Here is a 25333-nt window from a genome sequence, read left to right on the forward strand (position 1 = left end):
GTCTTGTAATTTTGATATATCATGTAGCATATCTTCCACTTCTTCATGAGTCATGCTAGAGCTTTCAGGTTGCTTACTAGGTGATTGCATTTTCTTTCCTTGGGGCATCGTTTATCGATAATAATGCTCTACTATTCCCTTTGAATTCCTTCAAAATAATTTTTCAAACCAAGCTTAAGCAAAAATTTTAAAAAATCTACACCTTTTTTCACTTTGTAGGAGCTCAATATTGCCTCTGATGTATCTCTATATTTTCAAATCATCCAGTTCTAAAAATGTGACCTGAAGTAGCCCTCTGTGTCCTATTTCCAATGCCACCAGTCTCATCCAAATTGGATTCTGCAAGGAATAGTTATGCCAAATCTCCCACAGTGACTGGATTATAGACTAGTTCAGTAGAGCGAAAGTACGACATGCCACGAGTCACTATTTCGACCTTTGGCTTTGAAAAATATCTAGAAGAAACTATAGTCCGTCCTCTTTTTGTAATTTTTGACAAAATTTCAATCCTATGTTTAGAGAGAAAGTTATGACGAGTTTTCCTAGGTCACCTGTTTGGAATGTAATTCAGGAGTCTGCACAAAGACCAACTTCCTTAGATCATATCTCCGCAAATATAGTGCAAAAAGCTCTGAAATTTGGATCCGAGGTTCAATGCGATTTCATCTCAAATGGGTTTTTTTTTAAGCTTCTGAAATGTCACAGAAAAAAAGTTATAGCAAAAATTCCACGATGACCTATTTGGAGCAGCGAAACCCTAGAATCCAAAGCTCTGATACCAAATGTTATGAAACTAGCTCACAAAAAGATAGAAAAGATAGATCAACGCCTTAGAATTCAGCCTCTTCGAGGGGGAAACCTCCTTTACATTACACAAATGAATGATTCTTTGATGATTCAAATGAAAAAACCTCCTTTCTATATATAGGAGTCTAAGGAGTCACAATATAAGCCAGTCGACCTAACAATAATAATATAAAGCCACAAAAATAACAATAGAGGGATTCTATAGGGCACAATAATAACAATATGGGGATAATAGGGGCACAACAATATTAATAAGGGATGCAACTACAATAGTAATGGGGTAATCACTAGTATTATAGGGACCCAACATGTTAGTATGCCCAAACCGCAATCTCATCATTCTTCTATAGTCCCGCCATCCCTCAAAGTTATCCTTGTGCGTACCCCACCATCATGTGTTTGTAGCGTGCATTGCCAAATCTAATGCTTGGAAGCGGTGATGCTCAGCGAATTCATGTTCAAATGCATCCAAAAACTTATCCACGTTAGTTAAACCATCATAATAAGGTAAATTCCTTACCTCCGATGACACACAACGCATCGATTTTGTCATCATATTACATCGCAGCTTAGATAATTCATGCAACCTATTCTACTAGTGCTCCAACTCTTCGTTTAAATCTAAGGTAAAAGAACTTTCTCGGTCCCATGAAATTCTTTCCTCCACCGTCAAGTTAATCTAGTCCTAGTATCGTGCTGTTATTTTGTAGATATGATCTATCTCGTCCTCACTATCTTCATAGTCACAGCCCGGTTTAGTGTAGTGCGACCCTTCTGCAGGGTCCAATGACACTACAACTCGAAGTGATTTCCATTCAAACGACATTGTCATTTTATTCAATTTGATGACTCCATTCATGTCAATGGCCCAGTCAATTCGCAGGAGCACGGGGTATGGATTGATGTCATCAATGATCTATATCAATTCAAAGTCATCCATTGTGCTCACACCTTCAATATCAACAATTACTCCATATAATCGTCCCATAGGGATGATATTTTACTGGTGTGCCATTCTGAGCTGAATCGGAGACCACTGCAGTGCAGGTCTCCCCATTCTTTCCCATGTCTGTTTAGGTAAAATGTTCGCGTCAGACCCTAGATCCAAAATGACCTGGTCCATCTCATATTCTCCTATTTGCATGGTGAGCCTCATCTTGCGTCCTGTTCTTGCCTTATGTATGCCAATTTTTCTAACTACACAGTGTCCATCAGGGGCATTTTCTTTGCTAACGCATTTGTTTATTAACTCTTGCAGGCCCTTCACAACTTTTCTATCACGCATCAGTTTCATACAGGTCTCCAAGAACGTAGTAAGGATAGAGGGGTTGACCTCTCTAGGTGTACTGGTTTTGTGTACTTTGTTTTGGTTTCCTGAGGTGGATGCCTCAGTGAAGCTTTTCTTGGCATCCATAAATGTTTCCTTTGTGCACTCCAAATAAAAACCAACCTCCTTTTCTAGGGCCTTGCGGACCCACTCGTCCTCTTAAGGGTGCTTTCCCTTATCATCACCAGTCATTATTCTACTCCTCAACACTATATTCACATTCTGATCTTCTTCATGGGGCTCAACTCTCATCATTTGTAAGTTCTGTGTAGGTTTCTGAGGTTGCGCCTTCTTCTCCTGCATCTTAGCTATCAACACAGTGCATTCTTCTATAGTGTGGTCAAACTAGCTGCAGTATTGACATGACGAGTGTGTCTAATTCTGACACTCTCGCACGTAGTGCCCTGGCGTTCCACAGTTATAGAAAATAACTTGTCCGTGACCTCTACCAGGTCCTCCTCCTCTGCGGCCTTGTCCTCTTCCTTGATAACCTCCACGCGCTCCTCTGGCACCCTGACATGGAGGCCGAGTCTTTGCTTGCATCCGGTACATATGCATTCTCTCCATCATTAGTTCATAGTTGCGACAATGGCGCTCATCATGGCCCACAGATTTACAGATGTTACATAACGACTGCTGTGGTGTCTGAATGAACTTTTGAAGAAAATGACAATTATCCGTTGCATGTTTTCAAGTCACCTAACAAATAGTGCACCATAGCGCAGCTCCCATGCTCGGTCCTCTTGGGGCTTTTGGCTTCAGGGGAATTGGTCCCTGTTACATAGTAATTTGTCACCGTTTGTCACCGTCCCTGTTACCCCTGTCCCGCACACTGGAGGACTCATTTCGGGACCTGTGAGAAGTGACATGACCTGAAACCACTTGCATTATATTCCTCTAAGTATGAGCTTCATATGCCCTGAAGACATCTCCTGCAGAATACCCATAAAAAGACCTCTTTTTGCATTGGCGCGGTTCCACAGTGTACTGCTCACGCCAATGGGGGAAATCCTCTAAAGAGGGCATGCCAATGGCGCTCTGTCTCAGAGTCGCACTCGCGCCAACCCAGTTGGGTAAAGTTTTTAACAAACAAACTTCCGAAGGTTCTCCTTAACCCATTCACCAACTGAATCCGTGTTGAGTTAGGATGGTTTTGCTTCGAATCTCCATAGAAGGGAAGTGGTTTGCCACCTTTCATGGAAGCTTCTTAGTGATAAAGCCAATCCCATGAATATTGTGGTTGATCCCATCTCCTTCCCCTCTATCTATAAAAGCTTGTTCTTTTGCCTTGAGCAAGCTAGTTCCAGCAGAGTGCTAGTGATAGTAAGAGTTCCAAGAGTTCAAGAGATCGAAGTTGCAAGAGCCTTCTTTGCATCCATAAGGCCAAATCTAAGTGAGGAGATTCTTGTCACCAAGGAGAGAGAGGCTTGTTTCCCATCCTAACAAGCTTTGCAAGACTTGTGTAGCTGATCACTCAGCCAAAGGAGGATTCGACGTCAGAACTATGGTTGTATTCTTCTTTATTGTTTATCAATAATAGATGACTATCATTATGGTTCCACTCTCATTGTCCTCTGTAATGATTGATGTTGAGTTATATCTTTTCTGACTGATATATAATTGCATCTATTGGATTTTATGCTTGTATTTGTGTTGTTCTTTGCATGTGCAGGTGTCCAATCACGGAGATCGTGGGGATCGTGACCGGCCGAAGCAAAGGAATGAGAGCGACGTCTCTTCTATGAATATTAGCGTTGGAATCCAAGTAGGTTCTCATCATCCACCTTTAATTTGCAATTAGGAACTTGCGTGATAGCATTGTTTGATTGTTGCTAGACCCGGTCTGGGCTAGTAGGGATCGTCTCTGTCCGCAGAGGGGATTTACCTCCACAACAATTTGGCGACTCCACTGGGGAGTTAGCTTGTTGTTTGATTTGTAAACTTTAGATGGAGCCTGAAGTACGGCCAGATAGCCTTCGAAATGCTATTGCTTTGCATTAGCGAAGTAGATCAACGCCACTTCAGTCAATCTCTGGTTTGGTTTATGGACTAAACAACTTGGAGTTTGTCTTGTCTCTTTAGTTTTCTCTTGTTTGGATTGCTTAGATAGCTTTCTGGGTTGGAATCCAGGCTGCGATTTGTGGCTTATTATGATCATTACATGACTCATTCACTGGATGGCTGTGACCATGCCTGAGTCTATTTATCGATCCTCACTGGATGGCTGCGCCCATACCTTGGATCTAGATTCTTGTGTGCTCCGTTATGGATGGCTGCGACCATACCACATATATCATGTACTTGAGATATCAGTTGTATTTCTTTACGCAGGTTCTCCGGCGGCAGTGTTTTCAGTTACGCAGGTTCTTGTAAAAGCATTTCACCCCTCTCTCTCACTCGGGCCTCATGCTTTAGGGGGCATCTGTTACACAGTAATTTGTCACCGTTTGTCACCGTCCCTGTTACCCCTATCCCGCACACTAGAGGACTCATTCCGGGACCTGTGAGAAGTGACATGACCTGAAACCACTTGCATTATATTCCTCTAAGTATGAGCTTCATATGCCCTGAAGACATCCCCTCCAGAATACCCATAAAAAGACCTCTTTTTGCATTGGCGCGGTTCCACAGTGTACTGCTCGCGCCAATGGGGGAATCCTCTAAAGAGGGCGCGCCAATGGTGCTCTGTCTTAGAGTCACACTCTCGCCAACCCAGTTGGGTAAAGTTTTTAACAAACAAACTTCCGAAGGTTCTCCTTAACCCATTCACCAACTGAATCCGTGTTGAGTTAGGATGGTTTTGCTTCGAATCTCCATAGAAGGGAAGTGGTTTGCCACCTTTCATGGAAGCTTCTTAGTGATAAAGCTAATCCCATGAATATTGTGGTTGATCCTATCTCCTTCCCCTCTATCTATAAAAGCTTGTTCTTTTGCCTTAAGCAAGCTAGTTCCAGCAGAGTGTTAGTGATAGTAAGAGTTCCAGGAGTTCAAGAGATAGAAGTTGCAAGAGCCTTCTTTGCATCCATAAGGCCAAATCTAAGTGAGGCGATTCTTGTCACCAAGGAGAGAGAGGCTTGTTTCCCATCCCAACAAGCTTTGCAAGACTTGTGTAGCTGATCACCCAGCCAAAGGAGGATTCGACGTCAGAACTATGGTTGTATTCTTCTTTGTTGTTTATCAATAATAGATGACTATCATTATGGTTCCACTCTCATTGTCCTTTGTAACGATTGATGTTGAGTTATATCTTTTCTGACTGATATATAATTGCATCTATTGGATTTTATGCTTGTATTTGTGTTGTTCTTTGCATGTGCAGGTGTCCAATCACGGAGATCGTGGGGATCGTGACTGGCCGAAGCAAAGGAATGAGAGCGACGTCTCTTCTACGAATATTAGCGTTGGAATCCAAGTAGGTTCTCATCATCCACCTTTAATTTGCAATTAGGAACTTGCGTGATAGCATTGTTTGATTGTTGCTAGACCCGGTCTGGGCTAGTAGGGATCATCTCTGTCCGCAGAGGGGATTTACCTCCACAACGGTCCCCCTCCTGTAATATAATTCACAAAGACAGGGTAGTGGTCTTTATCGTGCCCTTGACTCTTGCATTTCAGACACCAGACCTCCACACACACCTCTGGTTTAGTCTCCTTCTCTTTCTTTAAGCTCTGCAATTCCAAGCAGAGGCTCTACAACTGGGAGTGAATCTGTTGTACCCCCAAGGTCGGATTGTGAACGGGCGTTGCATGCAATGTCATGATGATTTCCAGGGCTTCTTTCTGCGTTCCTATCTTCTGTTGTGGCAAAGCAATCCTCAGGTGGGGCAGAAGTGAGGCTATAAACAACTCCAAGTGTGCAAAGTGTTCTCTGTTGGACCGATATCCATAATTTATAGGGGTTTTTGAATTCAAATCTGACCATTCCCCCCAAATTTTGATCATTAATGCAGTTTTGGTGGCATATCTGCAAAGATTTTTGCCTTAAATGCTACCAGCCCTCACCTCTTAACCGTCTTCTGGCTGTCAAGTCATGAACATTGACTCCAATGATCACTTTCATGTTGTGCTGCACGTACCCCTCTCCATAGCACAACTTCTTGCATGCAACACCATAAATTGTAACTCCACCATCTTCCGTGTAGCCCACCTGTTGTGTAGTCCTCCGACCTTGGCAGTGTAGCTTATAGTCCCGTGCTCCCTTGCAACTACCTGGAGCACTAAGACTATCTTGCGGCCATATAGTCATTGTGCAGGATCCCCTATATACAGATTCAATCGGCTGCCATTCACTCTTCCCGAAAAGGGATCTCCATTCAGCTTTGTGAGCTGAACTATGCTTGTTATAGACATTTTTGGGCACTGCAACCCCAATCATACATGTCCATAAACCAAGGGTTCCTAAGTCCCTAAAAGTGTTGTTTCACACCCTAAAGGAACAAGGTCAGCTGATTACATCATCTCCCAGAAGTTCTCCACAGGAAACTGCTCAGAACTGGTCAAAGCTGGACCATACAGACTGCCCAGTGCAGAGAGTGCGATGCATCTCACATGCTCAGTATAAAAGGTGCGATGCATACTGGAAAGCCCTTCTGTAGGGTGTGATGGGTGAGAGTAGACAAATGGTAGAGACAGTTTGCAAGGTGGATCGTCATGGAATCTTCCAGAAACTTCTCCTGTGACACTTGCCTCTCTGAATTCGCCCAGGGATGAGTAAGAGATCATCAATCTCTAAGTGGAATCAAGAACTATCAGAGAGAGGACACTAATAAAAATATCAGAAGCTGACTTAGCCCCTTCCGATCATCTCTATATGGATCCCGCATCCCAGAGATCCAGAGGTTGGAATTTTGTATCTTGTAAGGAAGAGCTATTGGTTTCTTGGTGGAATATCATAGTGTTGGGTGATTTAAGCTTTTCATGAGGTGAAGAAGGGCTTTCATGCTGGGAGGATGATGCTGGGTCAGAACAATTGGTTGTAATCCTCTTTTCTATTCTTGATATTAATAAAGCTATTCAAGTTTTCCTCCACATTCTTGTATGTTTGATGATATATGCATTTGTGTGGTCAATATATATATGGTCCTATATTGTTTATGGTTGTAGATATTTGTTCTTCGATAGTATTATGTTGCTTTGATTCCACAGGTGCTCTTTGAAGTTGGGAAGATGAAGGCAAAGCGACAAGGATCTGTCAGAAGGGAGAGGAACCAAGCAAGGAACTAAGCACAAGACTGAGGTTGGTGTCCTTTGTTCCCCTCTTATCTACTTCTCATAAAGGAGAGCGAAAGTAGTTTTAGTTTGTTTGTTTCTAAGATAGATACCAGTCTTAGTGGGACTAGCAGCTCTAAGTGGACACTAGATTTCCCGATAACAAAATGGCGACTCCGCTGGGGAACAAATAGATTGTTTGCTTGTCTATATTTGTTTTTTTTATAAACTTACAGACAGAGCCTGAAGTCAAGCTAGCTAGCCTTCGAACTGCATTTTCTATGCAAGTGCAAAGTAGATTAATGTTGCTTCAATCTATCTCCGGGTTTTGTTTATAAACTGAACAATCGATTTGCAAACCTTCTAATTTCCCTAGTGGTGGCTCTAGTAACCTCATTAGATTAGCCCCTGTGATTTCTATTTACTGACTATCATTAGCTCAGCCTAAATCCTTGAACTAAGCTCCAAACTGTGACCCGGAACCAAGTTGAAGTCTCGTCCCTAGACCATCGCACTTTCTCCTCTTGGGAATTTGGATGCATCGCACCTCCCGTGTGTAGTAGGTTCGCTGCATCGCACTTTCCCTGTGTTGCAGGTGCGCTGATCAGACCTCTTCTGCTCTCAGATTTTGGTTTCTGTGTTCACTCTCTTCAGCTTTATTCAGGAGTTTTGCTGTCTATGATCAGTATACCACTGTAGAAACTCCCTTATTTTTCATGATTCCACCTCCATACTACAAAGAATTTCTAATTTTTTTATGTATTGTGCGCCATTTACAGTTCTCTTTTACAAAAAAGTAGCATAATCAAACTGTCGTCTTTTGATTTGAAAGTGTTGCAAGTGTCATTTTCAGTCAAAAAAAAGAATTCTATTGTTCTTGATGGTCAATTATACAGTTACTCTTGTATTTGATTTGAATTAGTAGTTTTTCAAGTGTCGAAAGCAGTTTTCAATTCAAAATAGCAAAGTGTCGTCATTATCTTCCTTTCATTTTTGAAGAGAAATTTGTTAGTACTGTCGCTTTGAAAAGATAATTCAGATTTGTACTTAGCATTCTTCTTGTCATTCAAACATTAAGAAATCTAAAAACAAATACATGCATGTGCATTTACATTTAGACTGCTTGTTGGTTTGATTTAGGACAATGCATCTAGTGTGTGCTCTCTGCTCTATGTTGAAAGAATATCGTGTCTCTTTCTTTAGTAGCTAGGATTTTCATTGCAAAAAGAAGATTAAACGATTGTTTATCATCTTAGATTTCATTTTAGAATTGTATATCTATATCATGCGGTGAACCTGAAAGGAAAATTTCTTAAGAAATATCAACTGTAAAATAAATTCAATGAACATAAAAACGCTTTGGAACCTAACGCACAACATCTAGAAGTCTAGGCTAGAGACATATTCCGACGTCGTAAAGCCTGGTAACTGCCACTTTCATTGTTGGTTGGGTGATTCCTCCTCTTTGAGATGACAAGTGCCAGTACGAACTTGTGCTCCCACGTATTATCGAGTATATATTGGGAGACCACAATAGTTTATATCCTTTAAACATAGGAAGTTGTGTCTGCTGCCCTATCGATCGTAATGCACTGAACACAGCATTCGGGAAGATTGACTGCCGTACCGTAAAAAGTATTCTGTAGTTTTGCGATTGGTTTGGTAATCCCTTTGTCTATATTTCCACAGTAGTCTCTTTCTTTCCTTTTTAGACTCCTTAAAGGAAAAGGTCCATCTCAGCACTTGTCACTTCAGGCTCATTAAAAATCAAAGGCGACTAGAGTCATCTTTTGTTTTTTCTCGACTCTCAAAAATTGAAAAAACAAGTTGTGTCAAAGCATCTAAAATTCATTTAATTCAAAAACATTTTCCCCTTTATTTTTAGTTAATCGAGTAATTCGCAGTCGTGGAGGAAAGTCAATTAAAACCTCGTCATTCGCGGAGACTTACGAGTCAACTGTCTTTGTCTCCAGAATCAAAACTATTCCGGACAAAGCGAACTCATTTAACTAGCTCAAAGTCCCCTGGTCTGGTTGGAACAAGTGTTCCGACACCCTCGAAGACTCCGGTTACTCCAAACATTTCTGGTACCCCTGCCTTTATAGAAGAAGTTCCGCAGCCACTAGAGGATAGTAGAACTGATCCTAGTGTGAGGGTAAACACTTCTATACCTGAACCGGCTCCATCTACAGCTGATTCGGAAGGTGTTATTCCCCAAACATCTGTCACTGCAGAATCTATACCTTCTTCGACACCGGAAATATTTTACGGACCTGACGGTCTACCTCTTCCACCCGGGTTGATTGCTATAGAAGAGATTGTGGAGGATCCCCCATCTAGTACTCCATCGCATTTTGGGGTTGGGATCACCCTACATCCTTCTTCGTCAGAAATTAGTCTACCATTATCAGAAGCTCCTATAGAATCGCTAGGAAATCTTTTGGATAGACTAGATATGTCTGAACAACCGTCGACATCTAGGACTGTGTCATCTAACACAGTAGCGGCAGAACTTCCTACTGCCACTCCGAAAATGTTCGTCGACGTACCATCTATCGCAACTAGCTCTCAATCGCTGGATGGAATCCATCCAGGGTTATTTTGACAGTATTGTCTATTCCCGTTTGTTCGTCCAGAATAATATCTGGAATCTCTTATGTTGAGTCTCAGCAAATTGATCCTTCACAGTGTCAATTTGGGCAGTCCATTCCTCAAAGGCAAATCATTCCCTTAAGCACTAGATTACCGCTATATGGGGGGCAATATGCCCTTTCATTGTCTCCTCCGGGAGATCAAACATACGAGAGTTCACAACAAAATTCAGGTTATGCTGGAATTACATCCAGTGGTTGGATGCCAATACTGCCTCAACAACCAAGAGTTGTATACTCAATGCAACAAAGTCTGCCTATGTCAAATATCCCCACTACATCAGCTATTGTGATGGTGTCGCAAGTACAAGCGTTACCTATTGTATGCCAACCTCAAGTCTCTCAGGTCGCAATCCAACAGCCCCTTGTCTCTACGACGCCACCACAATCATCGATTAGTGGCTCCTTAACTGGAGTGACCCAGGCTCAAACGGGTACCATTACCCCTCATCTTGGTCAAATAGCCAGTATTGGACAACAGAACATGGTCTCACAACCATGGCTGGTGCAATATCAACAACCGCAATTCCAACAAGTTTACCAAGGATCTGAGCACCAAATCTTTGCAAGTAATGGGCAACCGTATATTCAAAACGGTCAACATCAACCATTTCATAATGGTTATGCCCATCAACCTTACCAAAGTTATCAGCATCAAATGCACCATGTTGGTATGCAAAGACCCACGGCTCAGGCAATCCCATCTTATCCTGGGTATGCCTCACCAAACCTGAATCAACAGTTTCCCTTCGTGGCAACTTTAGAGTTTCTAGATCTAAATCGGCTAACAAATGATCCAATCACTTATGCCCCTTGGTGGCCAGCGATTCCTCATAAACTTCCGTCAGATATTTCTAAATTTAATGGAAATCCGGGTGAAGACTCGTCGAATCATGTGATGACCTTTCACCTGTGGTGTTCATCTAACACTCTAAATGATGATTCGATCAGGCTTCGCCTTTTTCAAAGAACGTTAACTGGTCCAACAGTAAAATGGTATATCGAATTGCCTAGAGATTCATTTGATAACTTGAGTACCCTAGCCACAACCTTTTTAACCCATTTTTAGTTACCCATAAGGTACGAAACAGGAATAGAGCTTCTTACCAATTTCAAGCAAACGACAGTGACTCACATATCCGATCATATTCATGAGTGGCGACGTCATCGTAGAATGGTAAAAACATATGTTCCTAATCAGCTGTTGGCTGAATGGTTTATTAAGTCATTGTTACCTTCTATTACAGAAGATGTGGCAAAGGGAGGAGTCGTCACTGAAGAGCAAGTCATTGCTCGTGCGAAATATTTAGATTTGATCTATACTTAGTCTGGCATGCTCTACGATAAAATCCCTGATGCTCCTAGACCAGAATTTTCCATTCCTCCCTCTCCTAAATCAAACAAAGACTCTCATGCCAGGGATGGCGTGATAGGAATGACCAGCACGAAAACCGTAAAGGCTAAGTCGAAAAAGGCCTGTACGGTTTCAGGTCAAAATGCAAATGAAGAACTTCTCGCCTCGGAAGTAATTGCCGTATCGACTGAAAAAGGCAAAGAAACCAAGCAACTAGGAGGCAAGAAGAAAAAGAAAGGGAAGAAGAAGAAACAGGAGGAGTCGTCCCCTGAAAAATCTTCTACAAACCCTTCTGGAGATAGGAAACCAAATCGTCCATGCCTTATATGTGATGAGGATCATTGGATAAGAGAGTGTCCATATAAAGTTGAGCTTATAAAATTCTTCAAGAATTCAAAAACCTCGGCGGTATTGACTGATCCGTCTCCAAACCCGGGAACCAATCTGGTTGCTAGTGACAATGCTTCCTGATCCCAAGTGCTTATGTTGTCTATCTCAAAGCAGCAAAATGATGCTTTGATATCGACAAGGAATAAAGATTACAGGAATCCATAGCTGTCGAATAACAAGGCTACCGATCAACCTAGTAGTTTGACAACAACTTCAACCGAAGTTGTGCCACCCATCATTCCTGAACTAACGATAAAACCGCCTAAGGGAGTAGTACACAAATTGACATTTAATCCTCGTGCTAGAGCAACACAGAATTATAACATAGTAGAGGACCTGGCCCAATCGTCGTCCGCTATGTCGACACTTGAGGCACTGCAAAATTGCCCCTCCTAAAAGCAAGCTTTATTATCAGCGATAGGTGGGATTGACCCAACGGATTCCAATCTTGTGGCCTTTAATCACAAAGGATATGACCCTCAGTTACCAACTCAACTAGCTTTCCTTATTCAAGTGAAAGCCCTCGACAAAACTGTTCATCGAACAATTATTGATGAGGGGTAATCTACATGTATTATGTCGATGAGTTGCTGGAAAAATTTAGGCTCACCACCCTTGTCACGATCGTCAACGACGTTAAAAGCATTTGATGGATGAACATACACCCCATATGGGATTTTAAGTAACTTGCAAGTTGAACTGGGGGGCAAAACAGTAGAAATTGATGTTGAGGTTATCGATGGAAACCTCGATTACAACATCCTGCTGGGAAGGCCCTTGATTTATGCTATGGCTGCAGTTGTGTTGACATACTTCAGAAAGATTGCATTTCCCCTCCAAGGAGGGATTACGATCGTCGACCAACAAACCTTCCTCCCCAATAGTTCACACGTTACGGGAAGCATTCCAATGATCCATGGAAGCTCTCAATCACTTCAAAATGTCGGAGTAGGCCTACTAAAAGACCCTACATTAATGGGGAATTTTGCTCTACCGCCTCCAAACAATCTGGCAGAAGTAGCCACAGTGGGAACCTACAATATGATATCTTCTATATCTAAAAGATTTGAAAGATTCCTAAACATTTTGTCAGCATGGAAAATCGCCATTTTAGAAATATTGTAGCAATCAATTTTCTTGGCCTGGGAGGCAAACCCAAATCAATGCTCATTAAGCGTTTGGATAGACAGGTCTAAGGAATCTGGCACCTCTTCAGATCCCTAGTCGCATGTATGTTCTACAGAAGAAGGAATCATTAAGTCAATGATGATAGGAGAGGCACCATGGGAAGATTACCACCATCGTTCCCATATTCCAGATTACCACGAAGATTATTCCAGCGACCTTAATCATCCTTCAGTTTTTTATTTTCTATCAAATACTGTAAAAACAGTGGATTCAAAGGACGGTTCTTATCTCATGTCGACCTCGTCAAAAAATGAAACAAGGAGTCATGAGGATAGTTCTTTTACTGTGTCAACCTCATTACAAAATGAAACAAATCCCTTTCCAAATCGAATCTTTGATTACGATCTAGTAAAATCCAAGTCGATTCTTTCAAAGATCTCGAAGGTAAACCTTCATTCCAACCACTGTGTTGAATGCAATGAAGCTTGGGAGGCATGCACCTCGATTTTCATGATTATGCTGGGGGCATGCAAACTTATCATGAGCAGTGTTACCGCAGGGTTCAAGCTCATTAAAAAATAAACCCGCCACGAGCAGTTTTTGTGTGAAGCTCAAGTTCGTTAAAAATTAGACCTTAGCAATGAGCAAATGTTTCCCCGAGAGTTTAAGCTCATTAAAAAATGAACCAATCCTCGGTAAATAACCATTGTGAATGCATTATCATCAGCTTTTGAGCCCTGTTTATGTTCTTACCATCACCTCCACTCTAATTTAGCCGATCATTCACCTCCATTTGATTGTTTACCCCTTTTGAGGAATAGCTACGACGAGTGATCCTGTTAGCCATCCTTGTGACACTGCCGGGATTGGAAAATTCCAAACCTTACCTGGAATCAACTGCTACCTGAAATTATCACTTGTTCTTCAAAAAACGAGTCTCCTTTAAGCTCTTTTCGTCTCACTCGTAAACTATGAAAATATTGCCGAGCAATTGGCCTCTCCAGCTCGTTAAAGCTACCAAAAGTGCTATCCCTCCTCTAGATTTTAATATTTTTGGACCTGAGGGATTATTACACAAAAAGATCGAGCACTTACTTTGTTCGGCGCGTTAAAATTATCGAAAATTCATCCCTTTCGTATTATTTTATACTTTTTCGGACTTAAGGGATTATATGACGAAAAAGGATTATTGGAGTCTCCTTTACATCCCTTTCAGACTCTCTAAAATTGAAAAGGACCGAGTTATATTTGTCGTTAAACTCGTCAAAACCAAATAGCGACAAACTTGTCCATATAGACAAGAATGGGTTTCACTATCACTAGGCTCGTTAAAACATAGCGATGGGTTTGCCTGAAGGGAAAATTATAGAACAAGCATATGTTATCCTCCTCAAGCTTGACAAAAATAAAGAGGTATAGGTCAGCGATGACTGGGGAAAAATTGGGAAGAAAACTTGAAGAAACTTTATTGGTAGCAAGTCGCTCTTGAACATGACACTTTCACTCTAGATCCGAGTCAGGTTGGGTTATTCCGTTCACCGGTCATATCACCATTGGTCCATCACACCATCCATATTTTGGATAAATGCTACCAATCCATGTCAGTGTCGATGGTATGTTCAAGAGAAGTCGCTCAGAGAATTCGCCTGTGTCTCATCCACTGCAATACATTCACGCTCCATTCTTTCATGACCGCCACCCTGAACCCTATATCATCAGATTGTTTTCACCTCCAAAATCATTTACTCCATTCTGTGTTGTAGATGTGGGATTCATTAAGGCCCTCCTACGACGGGTCACTTCTTGTCGACATCAGCTCATTATCCAAGAAGTCGACTTAGGAACAACCCTTTCAGTACTTTGAAGCTTGCATGCCTCAATGGCAAGTTTCTCACTTCCGGTGACAGGTTTACATCAATGGCCTTCGACTGAAAGATTTTGCGTGGTGTTCAATGCCAAGTCCCTTTTCACACCACGCGAATTGTACTGTAGTACCTTGAGGGTCATCATCATTATCGGTGATTCCTCTCACACTTGTTAACAGCTTACATCATTGGCTGGTAATCTCCATGTTCGACTCTAGAACATCTTTCACATGGATCGACTTGTACTCCGAGTGAAGATTGGACGAGTTTGAAGACCCGGATCTAGTTTCATCCATCCAGGCTGCGGTATATTCAGGAAAATAAAGACATCAAATGTACATCATCACTGCACAGATGATCATCCGAATCAAAGGATGATGACTCTATCAGAATCATCAGTCTGCCACACAGACAGTTGTCTGTCTTATGTACATGAAAATGAATTTATAAAGCTGAGCATGGGAATGCCCACCTCAGCTAGATCATGAAAAATATTATGAAGATAATGTATTGTATTGTATCTTATTACAGGTCGCCTTCTAGCACGAAAAAAACTTCGGATCCTCATGATAAAGCATTTCACCCAACATCAAAAGATTAACGACCTCATGCTTTAGGGGGCAACTGTTATAGACATTTTTGGGCACTGCAAACCCAATCATACATGTCCATAAAACAAGGACTCCTAAGTCCCTAAAAGTGTTGTTTCACACCCTAAAGGAACAAGGTTAGCTGACTACATCATCTCCCAGAAGTTTTCCACAGGAAACTACTTAGAATTGGTCAAACCTGGACCATACAGACTGCCCAGTGTAGAGGGTGCGATGCATCTCACCTGCTCAGTGTAATAGGTGTGATGCATACTGGAAAACCCTTCTGTAGGGTGCGATGGGAGAGAGTAGACAAATGGCAGAGACAGTTTGCAAGGTGGATCGTCATGGAATCTTCCAGAAACTTCTCCTGTGACACTTGCCTCTCTGAATTCACCCAGGGATGAGTAAGAGATCATCAATCTCCAAGTGGAATCAAGAACTATCAGAGAGAGGACACTAATCAAAATCCTAGAAGCTGACTCACCCCCTTGCAATCATCTATATATGGATCCCTCATCCCAGAGATCTAGAGGCTGGAATTTTGTATCTTGTAAGGAAGTGTTGTTCGTTTCTTGGTGGAATATCATAGTGTTGGGTGATCTAAGCTTTTCATGAGGTGAAGAAGGGCTTTCATGCTGGGAGGATTATGCTGGGTCAGAACAATTGGTTGTAATCCTCTTTGCTATTCTTGATATTAATAAAGCTATTCAAATTTTCCTCCACATTCTTGTATGTTTGATGATATATGCATTTGTGTGGTCAATATATATCTGGTCCTATATTGTTTATGATTGTAGATTTCTGTTCTTCGATAGTATTATGCTGCTTTGATTCCACAGGTGCTCTTTGAAGCTGGGAATATGAAGGCAAAGCAGCAAGGATCTGTCAGAAGGGAGAGGAACCAAGCAAGGAACTAAGCGCAACATTGAGGTTGGTGTCCTTTGTTCCCCTAAGCGAAAGTAGTTTTAGTTTGTTTGTTTCTAAGATAGCTACCAGTCTTAGTGGGACTAGCAGCTCCGAGTGGACACTAGATTTCCCGATAACAGTGCCTCCATCCGTAATTTCTTTAATAACATATGGCCCAAGCCAGTCCATATGAAATTTCCTTGAAAATTCAGTAAACTTACTATCATATAACAATACCATATCATTTACCTTGAACGTGCGAAGCTTGATATGTCAATTGTGCCATGCTTTCTCACGCTCCTTCTGTACTTGTTGATGAAATCCAGCTAGAAATTTATCCTCCTCAAGCTCCATCAGCTACACGAGCCATTTATCCAAGGCCTCGCGGTCCACCATTTTCTTTAGAACCACTATGTGTAGACTAGGAACAATATACTCCATCGGCATTACAACTTCCACACCATATACCAATCTAAAAGGTGTCTACCCTATCAGCTTTTTACAAGTAGTCCTGTAAGCCCATAGTACTGCTGGTATGCACACATCCCAGTCATTTCTCTGCGCATTGCAAATATTCGTCAGTGCATTCTCCAAAATATTATTAAAAGCCTCAACTGTTCCATTAGCCTGTGGATGATACAGTGTGCTCTTTTGATGATAGACATGGAACTCCTCAGTCAACGCACTAATTGTCTTGTTTAAGAAGTGCATACCTCGATCACTCATTAACACCTTTGGATAGCGAAATCTGGTTAAGACATACTAAAACAAAAACTTTGCTATTGTAACCCCTGTACAATCCTCAACCGACTGTGCCTCTGGCCATCTAGTCAAAATACTCCATCGCAGTGATGATGTAGCGCGCACCAGTCTTATTCCCTGGGAGTTGAATTGGCCCAACAAAATCAATCGCACATTTTTCAAATGGTTGTAATGATACTTGAGGATTTAGTGGCAACTCGTCCCTCCGCGATGGTCTACCGATTCATTGACATGCATCGCATGCCCTACAATATGCGAATCTTTATGAAGCATAGGCCACCATAAACTTGCGTGAAAAATCTTCTCCGTAGTCGCTTTTCCTACATAATGTCCTCCCACAACCCCTCTATGAGCTTCAACGAGGATACTATTTCTCTCAAAATTTGGCACATATCTCCGCAGTATCTCGTTTGCACCCATATTATATAGATGTTTCCTTTGTGCACTCCAAATCAAAACCAACCTCCTTTTCTAGGCCCTTGCGGACCCACTCGTCCTCTTCGGGGTGTTTTACCTTATCATCACCAGTCATTATTTTGATCCTCAACACTATATTCACATTTTGATCTTCTTTGTGGGGCTCAGCTCTCATCATTTGTAAGTTCTGTGGAGGTTGTTGAGGCTGCACCTTCTTCTCCTACATATTAGCTATTAACACAATGCATTCTTCTATAGTGTGGTCAAACTAGCTGCAGTATTGACATGACGAGTGTGTCTAATTCTGACACTCCCACATGTAGTGTCCTGTCGTTCCACAGTTATAGCAAATAACTTGTTTGTGACCTCTACCAGGTCCTCCTCCTTTGTGGCCTCGTCCTCTTCCTTGATAACCACCACGCGCTCCTCAAGCACCCTGATATGGAGGCCGAGTCTTTGCTTGCATCTGGTACATATGCATTCTCTCCATCATTAGTTCATAGTTGCGACAATGGTGCTCATCATGGCCCATAGATTTGCAGAAGTTACATAACAACTACTGTGGTGTCTGAATGAACTTTTGAAGCAAATGAAAATTATCAGTTGCGTGTTTTCCAACCACCTAACAAATAGTGCACCATAGTGCAACCCCCATCCTCGGTCCTCTTGGGGCTTCTGGCTTCAGGGGAATTGGTCTCCCTCCTGTAATATAATTCACAAAGACAGGGCAGTGGTCTTTATTGTGCCCTTGACTTTTTCATTTCAGACACCAGACTTCCGCACACACCTCTGGTTTAGTCTCCTTCCCTTTCTTTAAGCTTTGCAATTCCAAGTAGAGGCTCTGCAACTGGGAGTGAATCTGTGGTACCCCCAAGGTCGGATTGTGAATGGGCATTGCATGCAATCTCATCATGATTTCCAGGGCTTCTTTCCATGTTCTTATATTTTGTTGTGACAAAGCAATCCTCAGGTGGGGCAGAAGTGAGGCTATAAACCACTCACGGTGCTAATCATCTGTGAGTTGCATATTAGCTTCGCAGATCACACATTTCGACCTTTGATCTAACTCCCAAGGCATCTCATCAACCCTCATCGTGATCTTCTTAAATCCAATTACTAAATGAGAGTTAGACTTAGACTTACTAAACTCTTTGTTTAAAGCATCCTTAGTCTCTGCAAGCATTTCCACATGATGATTAGAACAATACTTAATATACCACGTCAACGCGCGATCCTGTAGAGCAGTAACCAACTGCCCCTTCTTTATGTTGTCATCAATAATCTGCTCTGCTATCCACACAACATTCGCAACAAACCAAAACTGATTTGTATCTTCACTCTCTAGACCCTTGAAAATCGGCATATTCATTGTATTCGACACGTTGAATGGTGGTGGTGGTGGTGGAGGTGTGGGCGAAGGTGTATGCGGTGGAGGTGGAGTGGATCGATGATGTATTTAGGGAAACCCCTAAGTGATTAGCTGAACAACGCTTTGCGGTGGAGTTTGTTCCACCCCTTCATCATCACTCATAGGGGATCTAGTTAAAGGACTGTAGTCTGGTCCTAATCCTTCACGATTTCTAAAGATCCGTCCACTTCGCGTAGATCTGAACATCAAGGAAATGGCATAACCCATTTTTCACACAACAACATTTTAATCCAGGTATTCAAAGATCTTAGATACTTACCTCGTGGTCCCTTGAAGAACTTTCGCTCTGCTTCACTGTAGATGATTGAGGTATCAACAACGATTTCTGTAACAAATTCTCCTATAATTCAATCGAGCTAGTGATAAAAAACGCACACGGTCTTGTCTTTAGAGGCTTCTAATCGCCGCACCAGTTCTGGAGTCCACACTATTGGACCGTCAAGCTTCCGTCTCCCTTGACCATCCGCCAACTTAGATAACCACTCATATAATTTGATTGTGAAGGTATAAAAGAAAATTTCATGTATTTCTATATACAAATATCTATCCAACCACTGCTCCTTTGGCAGGTGCGGATTCCTGTTTTCCTGCACCATGAATTCGTGAATATTTTTGTCCAACCACTTTTCAATGTCCTTGTTTGTCGGATTGCAGTGATGCAACATCACCCATCTCCTTAGGTAGATCCCAGTCCTGGCAACAAAACCATTTGTTGGCTTAGGGGGTCTTGACCTAAGTTCAGAGTTAATTGCACCAAACAAAACCCTACACTACTGGCCTTTTTGGAAACAACCCACATAGTATAGTTTGCACTCTCACCTAGATTAGTATGGGGGGATGCTGGAACCAAGTTTCCACATCTAGAGATTAGCGTGATGTATTTTATTGCCCTAGATCTGCCTTCGTGAAGATCTATAAGCCCCTAGGGCTTGATACTGCAACTCTGTCTAAACAACCCTTAGACCTTCGCGAAGGTCTATGACCGGATTTTGCGGACCTTTATCAGTTGATTTATCCACTTACGCACATAAGAAAATAACCCTAGATCTGAGCTCGCGCAGATCTACTTAAGCGTTTAATAACCATGACAGAATGTATCACAATCTTCGTGAAAGTATTTAACATGTATCGCGTACAGTTATTAATACTTATTCCATAGAGTCACGCATAATTAGATCAATATTTCATAAGCATATTATTCATCAACAACATAAGTCGCAAGCATAAATAAACAGCGATAAACAGATAAACTCTGGAATTCTCGATAATCTTATTTATTGATCTTCAATTAGGATTTACACACTCAAAAATACCGTACGCACTCAGCTGCAGGGGTCCACGCACTTAGCTGCAGACTCTACCTAGGCGTCTACACACTCAGCTGCAGAGCCTTTCTCCTCCTATTTGACTCACCTCTCTGCGCTATATTCTATTGACACATTACTAACAATTTCTCATATACATTTCTTAGACTCTCTAATACACACCTATTTATACAATCCCATGGTTCGTGGACCATGGGTGGATCTCAAAGCCGACTCAACTTTACATAAACAAGGGGCTAAAACCTATTTTACTCCTAATCATCTATGCGCTCCGCATCCACAATTCATGGAGACTTTACATCATTTACAACAATTACATCAAAACTTGGGTTTTTAACCCCAAAACTGACCCAGGGGACCATATCCCAACAAGCATTATGTAGGGAAAGCCACCACGGAGAAGATCTTAATATTAGGGTTGTGGTGGCCCATGGTAGACAAAAATTCAAAGGAATATTCCAGTAACTGTGACATTTAACAGAGGACTGGTAGACTGTCAAAACGAGATGAATTTCCATTTAATCCACAACTCACTCTGCCTTTTGAAAAATGGGTGATTGATTTCGTAGGACCAATCAACCCACCAGGTAAGAAGACAAGTGAGCGATATATTATTACTGCAATAGAATATCTGACTAGGTGGGCTAAGGTAAAGCCAGTAAAAAGTTGCAACGCGGATACTCCCTTGCAGTTCATGTTTGAATACATTTTGTCAAGTTTTGGTTGTCCAAAGATCCTGACGAGTGGCAAAGGATCGTATTTTTTACATGACATGATTGAAGCATTGATGACTGAGTTCCAGGTACATCATCAGAAAAGTATGCCTTATCATCCACAGGAAAATGGCACCGTGGAAGCTTTCAACAAGATTTTGGAAAATGCTCTGATGAAGGTATGTAATGTCAATAGAAATGACTGGGATGTGTGCATACCGACAGTTGTTTGGGATTACAGGAAAACCTCTAAGAAATTGATGGGACAAACTCCATTCAGATTAGTTTATGGGAAGGAAGCTGTCATTCCTATGGAATACCTAGTGCCAAGTCTAAGAATTTCTGCAATCACAAACATGGTAGGCAACAACATTATGGATGAATGATTAGAACAACTGATCGCACTGGAAGAAGATCGTTTTGTCACAAGTTTCCATCAACTAGTCCATAAGGCTAGGGAAAAATCATGGAACGATCGACATATGAAGCAACATACCTTTAAGAATGGTGACTTGGTTTTATTATATGATAGTAATTTCATGAAGTTCCTAGGTAAGTTCAAAATGCATTGGTTTGGACCCTACATTTTTAAAAATATCTCCAATGGTGGCGCAGTTCAACCTGCGAAGCTAAATGAAGAAACATTCCCTAGACATGTGAATAGAATTCGATTGAAGATATATAGGGATGATTCTGTCCCTAAGATTACACAATGACTATATGGATGGAGAAAAGTCTTAGTGTTATGGGAAGTTGAAAGGCAACATGGGACTCTAAAAAACTCTGTCGAAAGACAATTGTGTCAAAGTACGAGAGTTGCACGATGTTCAGAAGGCTGGCATAGCTAGAGAAAGCTGCAACACAGAGCGGGTGGCTATGCAGCAAAGGTGGGTCTAGCACAGCCTGTCTAGAATATGACCATTGGTAGTGCTACAATTGATATGAGAGGGAATTTTCCGTTAAAAGGAGCGGGGGAAATGCATTTAAGGTGAAAATATGGGAGAATCTACTGCAAAATTCACATTTATGAGGAAGATCTAAGGGGGAACTGGCAATTTGAATTTGAAATTAGCTATAAATATCACACCCCAGTCCACATTTGGAAACTTTTCTTATTGAGAGTTGTCCATGTGTTTTTTCACTTAAAGAGTCGAGTGTGTTGTTGCATGTATAGTTACCTAAGTTGGGAAGAAGTTAAGCAAGATTTTTTGAAAAGAGGAGTATGGAACATCATGACTGTAACACCACCAATCCACAATATAACACCCAGTTCACCGAGGCTAAAGCCTACTGCCTCTGTGGTAGGAGATAAAAATCAAAAGAAATCGCAGAAGGCACTAGTAAGACAATTGCCACAAAAAATCCCCACAAAATAGAGAACAAAAGAGAGAATGGAAAAACAGAAACAACCGATGGAGCTACAAGAGTTGAATGAAGCGATTGAGGATATCAACGAAGAAGTAGTGGAACCAATTTCTCAGTTGCCACCATATATGCCACTGCGGAAGCCAACCTCGAAAGTGGCTAAGGATCCAGACACTATCAAATTTAATGTATTCATAATGTTACTACTGGAGGAAGTCCCTATTGAAGGTGAATTATTGGCAAAGGTGCCCCATCTCCACATGGAATATTGGGATTTGAACGACCTTGAAAAATTTCCGTAGCTTGACCCCAACAAGTATTTGAAGGCGGTGTACTATGAGGATTCGGGTGTCACAAGAGTTGAACCAATGAAATGGGCGACATGTATTCAATGCACATGATTGTTGAATGTGATGTACGTCCCACACTTTGGATGAAGAAACATAAACACTATTTGTGTCCGCCAGTTGTTGGCGCTGGTCCATGATGGGTGGCTATGGCTGGGAGAGCCCATCCTGATTCATGACATGTTGATATGGAGAATCATAATGCTATTGATGACATTTTGATACGGATAATCACAATGCTACCCTATCAAGGTACAAACCCCACAGATGCTTTTGCGGGGATGTCTCTTGAGGAAACGTTTGCGGACCAAATGAAGAGTCACTTCGGGATGATAAAAATCTCTCAGGGATAAGCCTTCATTTCAATCAAAGACAAAGCTATGTGCTTTGCTACACAAATGTTGGTCTGAAATATAATGAGGAAGTGTAGTGCAGATGAATTGTCAGCACCAATGGTATGCTTGGCTATGCAGTGCAGCAAGGGCGTTTAGCTCAACTAGGCATAGTATTTATGCCAATAATTCCTCAAATATTACCATGAAGAGCAGGAGGAGGGAAAAGCATTCCACTAAGTGTGGCTCTTAGTGTTGATAATGCTGATAGCTTGGAGGACGCTGGATGATTCACAGTTTTCCACTGCGGATCAGGTTTTGTGTGAGGTTGCAAAAATTTCCTCCCTGTGGGAATCAAAGGACCCTACTCGCGCCGTAGAAAATAAGATGCTCTAGGTGTTATTTGAAATGGATCTGTAGATGGTGATCAACCAGAAGCCAAGGTTGTCAACGAGTATTCAAGGAATATTAGAGCATCGCTGACTTGGGCCGATTTCTACCATGTTTATATCCACTCGAGGCATGATTTGGTGGAGACATGGATGAACTTGTCATTTTTGGTCAATGAAGAAGATATCACCTAGCTAGTCCTTCAGTGGTCGACTGACTGGCTCACTCTGTTAGGAGCTGAGGCAGGCACATTAGGGACTAGTGAAGATGCACCAAAGGAAAAGAAGGTGACACAGAAGGTCACCATTGATGTAGAAAAGAATACTATGCAGGAACAAGAGTGCAAGGAAAAAGAAGAACAACACACATAAGAACTTGATGACAGTGTCAGACACCCCTATGTAGACATGGAGGACGTTGATTCTCCATTTGTTGTCAAGAATTGAAAGAAGACAAGTGCAGGAGGCACATGTAAGAAGTTGAAATATGATAAGTTCACTAGCATAGAGCCCATGGTTCTCACTGATGGGGACCTCGATGAAATTGGAGACATCGTCTGATTTGTGATGGAGGAGAATTGGGGAAACATCAAGGATCACTACAAAGCCATGTTGACAGAGGTCCAAAAGGGCCTCAAAGAGTTGTAGTTTTAGGTGAGCCAGTTTCAAGTGAGCGTTGTTCAAGCGAGCCGGTCTCAAGTGAGGGTGGTACCAAAGATATTAGGTAGTGTGCAGTCGGTACTCAGTTCAGAGCTCTGCACTGTACACATGCCTGATGGATCTTTACGGTTGAATAATTTTGAAGATAGGGAGAGCATATAGCAGCTTAAGAACGTGAGTATTAACCTTACAGCACTACCTTTGCAGACATTGCATGAGCTACACGAGGGTGTAGAAGATGAACTTAAGGTGCGAGAGCAACGAGCTCTCATGGTGATCAAAGATGTGTAGATCACTAGTTAGAAGATGTGCCATGAAAAGCACAAAGCTCTCCAGGATCGAGATGAGGCAGCTACACGAAGGAAGTAGCTAGAGAAGGCCATTTCTAGAGTATGTTGCGACCTTCCATAGCACCAAATTTAGCTCAAGGCTGGCTCAGAAGACAAAGTGCAGCAACTGGCAGATGCATTCAGAGAGTTGTAGGCACAAGTGGATAAGGTTCATTTTGATTTGCAAATGTAAATAATTGAGCTATAATTGAAGCTATAGCCCACCACACCACTTGAGATCTGAGAGCAGCACGAAGATGCCATTAGAACTAACATGGAAAAGATAGGTTCTACAGTCAAGGATTGTAGCCAACTATTCAAGGAAACACTAGAACTATGGGCCTCACCGCAGGAGGACCCAAAGGTGAAAAATATTGAAGTAGAAATCTGAGATAAGAAACTGTGATATGATGAGATCAAGGAAACGACATGCACCTTAGAACCTGTGTAATGGTTGAACTGATTGAAATAAGGGACCTCCTTGCAAGCACAAATCAAGGAGTTGTGGAAGAAGATGCAGATTATCACTGTGTAGATGTAGCCTTGGGAAGAAGAGTCAGGGAAAATCTCACAGACTGTGAATAGAAAGCTCAAAAGTATGCAACAAACACAACAGACAATCAACTTAGGAGCAAAAGGACTGACTACAAAGAAGTTGGTTGAATAAGTTCAATAGGTAGCAGCACAATGCATGTAGGTGCTTCACCTAGTGAAGTCTTTGTTCAGCAGCTTGAAAGCAAAGATGTAGAGCATACCAATAGAGTGACTCAAGGACGAGTCACATCTTTGTGTTGGGGGCCTATTGGGACTGGGTCCTCTAGGTCCACCTCCAAATTTTAAGGAGCGGAGCATGCAGCTCGCATGCCATTAAGAGTCAAGGGGTATAAGGAATGTCAAAGCCCCTTAGTTTTTTATTGTTTTGAGCTCTGCCCATGGTTTGCAAACCATGGTATCGTAACAGGAAAAAGTATATAAAGGGATGTCTTAGCTTGTATAAGGCGGTATGTTATGTTATGATACTTGTGTTTTGAGCCTT

The sequence above is a fragment of the Pinus tabuliformis genome, chromosome 1_2, assembly GCF_031772625.1.
Source record: "Pinus tabuliformis cultivar Carrire ecotype Pingquan chromosome 1_2, CPIR1, whole genome shotgun sequence".
In the NCBI taxonomy this organism is placed as follows: domain Eukaryota; kingdom Viridiplantae; phylum Streptophyta; class Pinopsida; order Pinales; family Pinaceae; genus Pinus; species Pinus tabuliformis.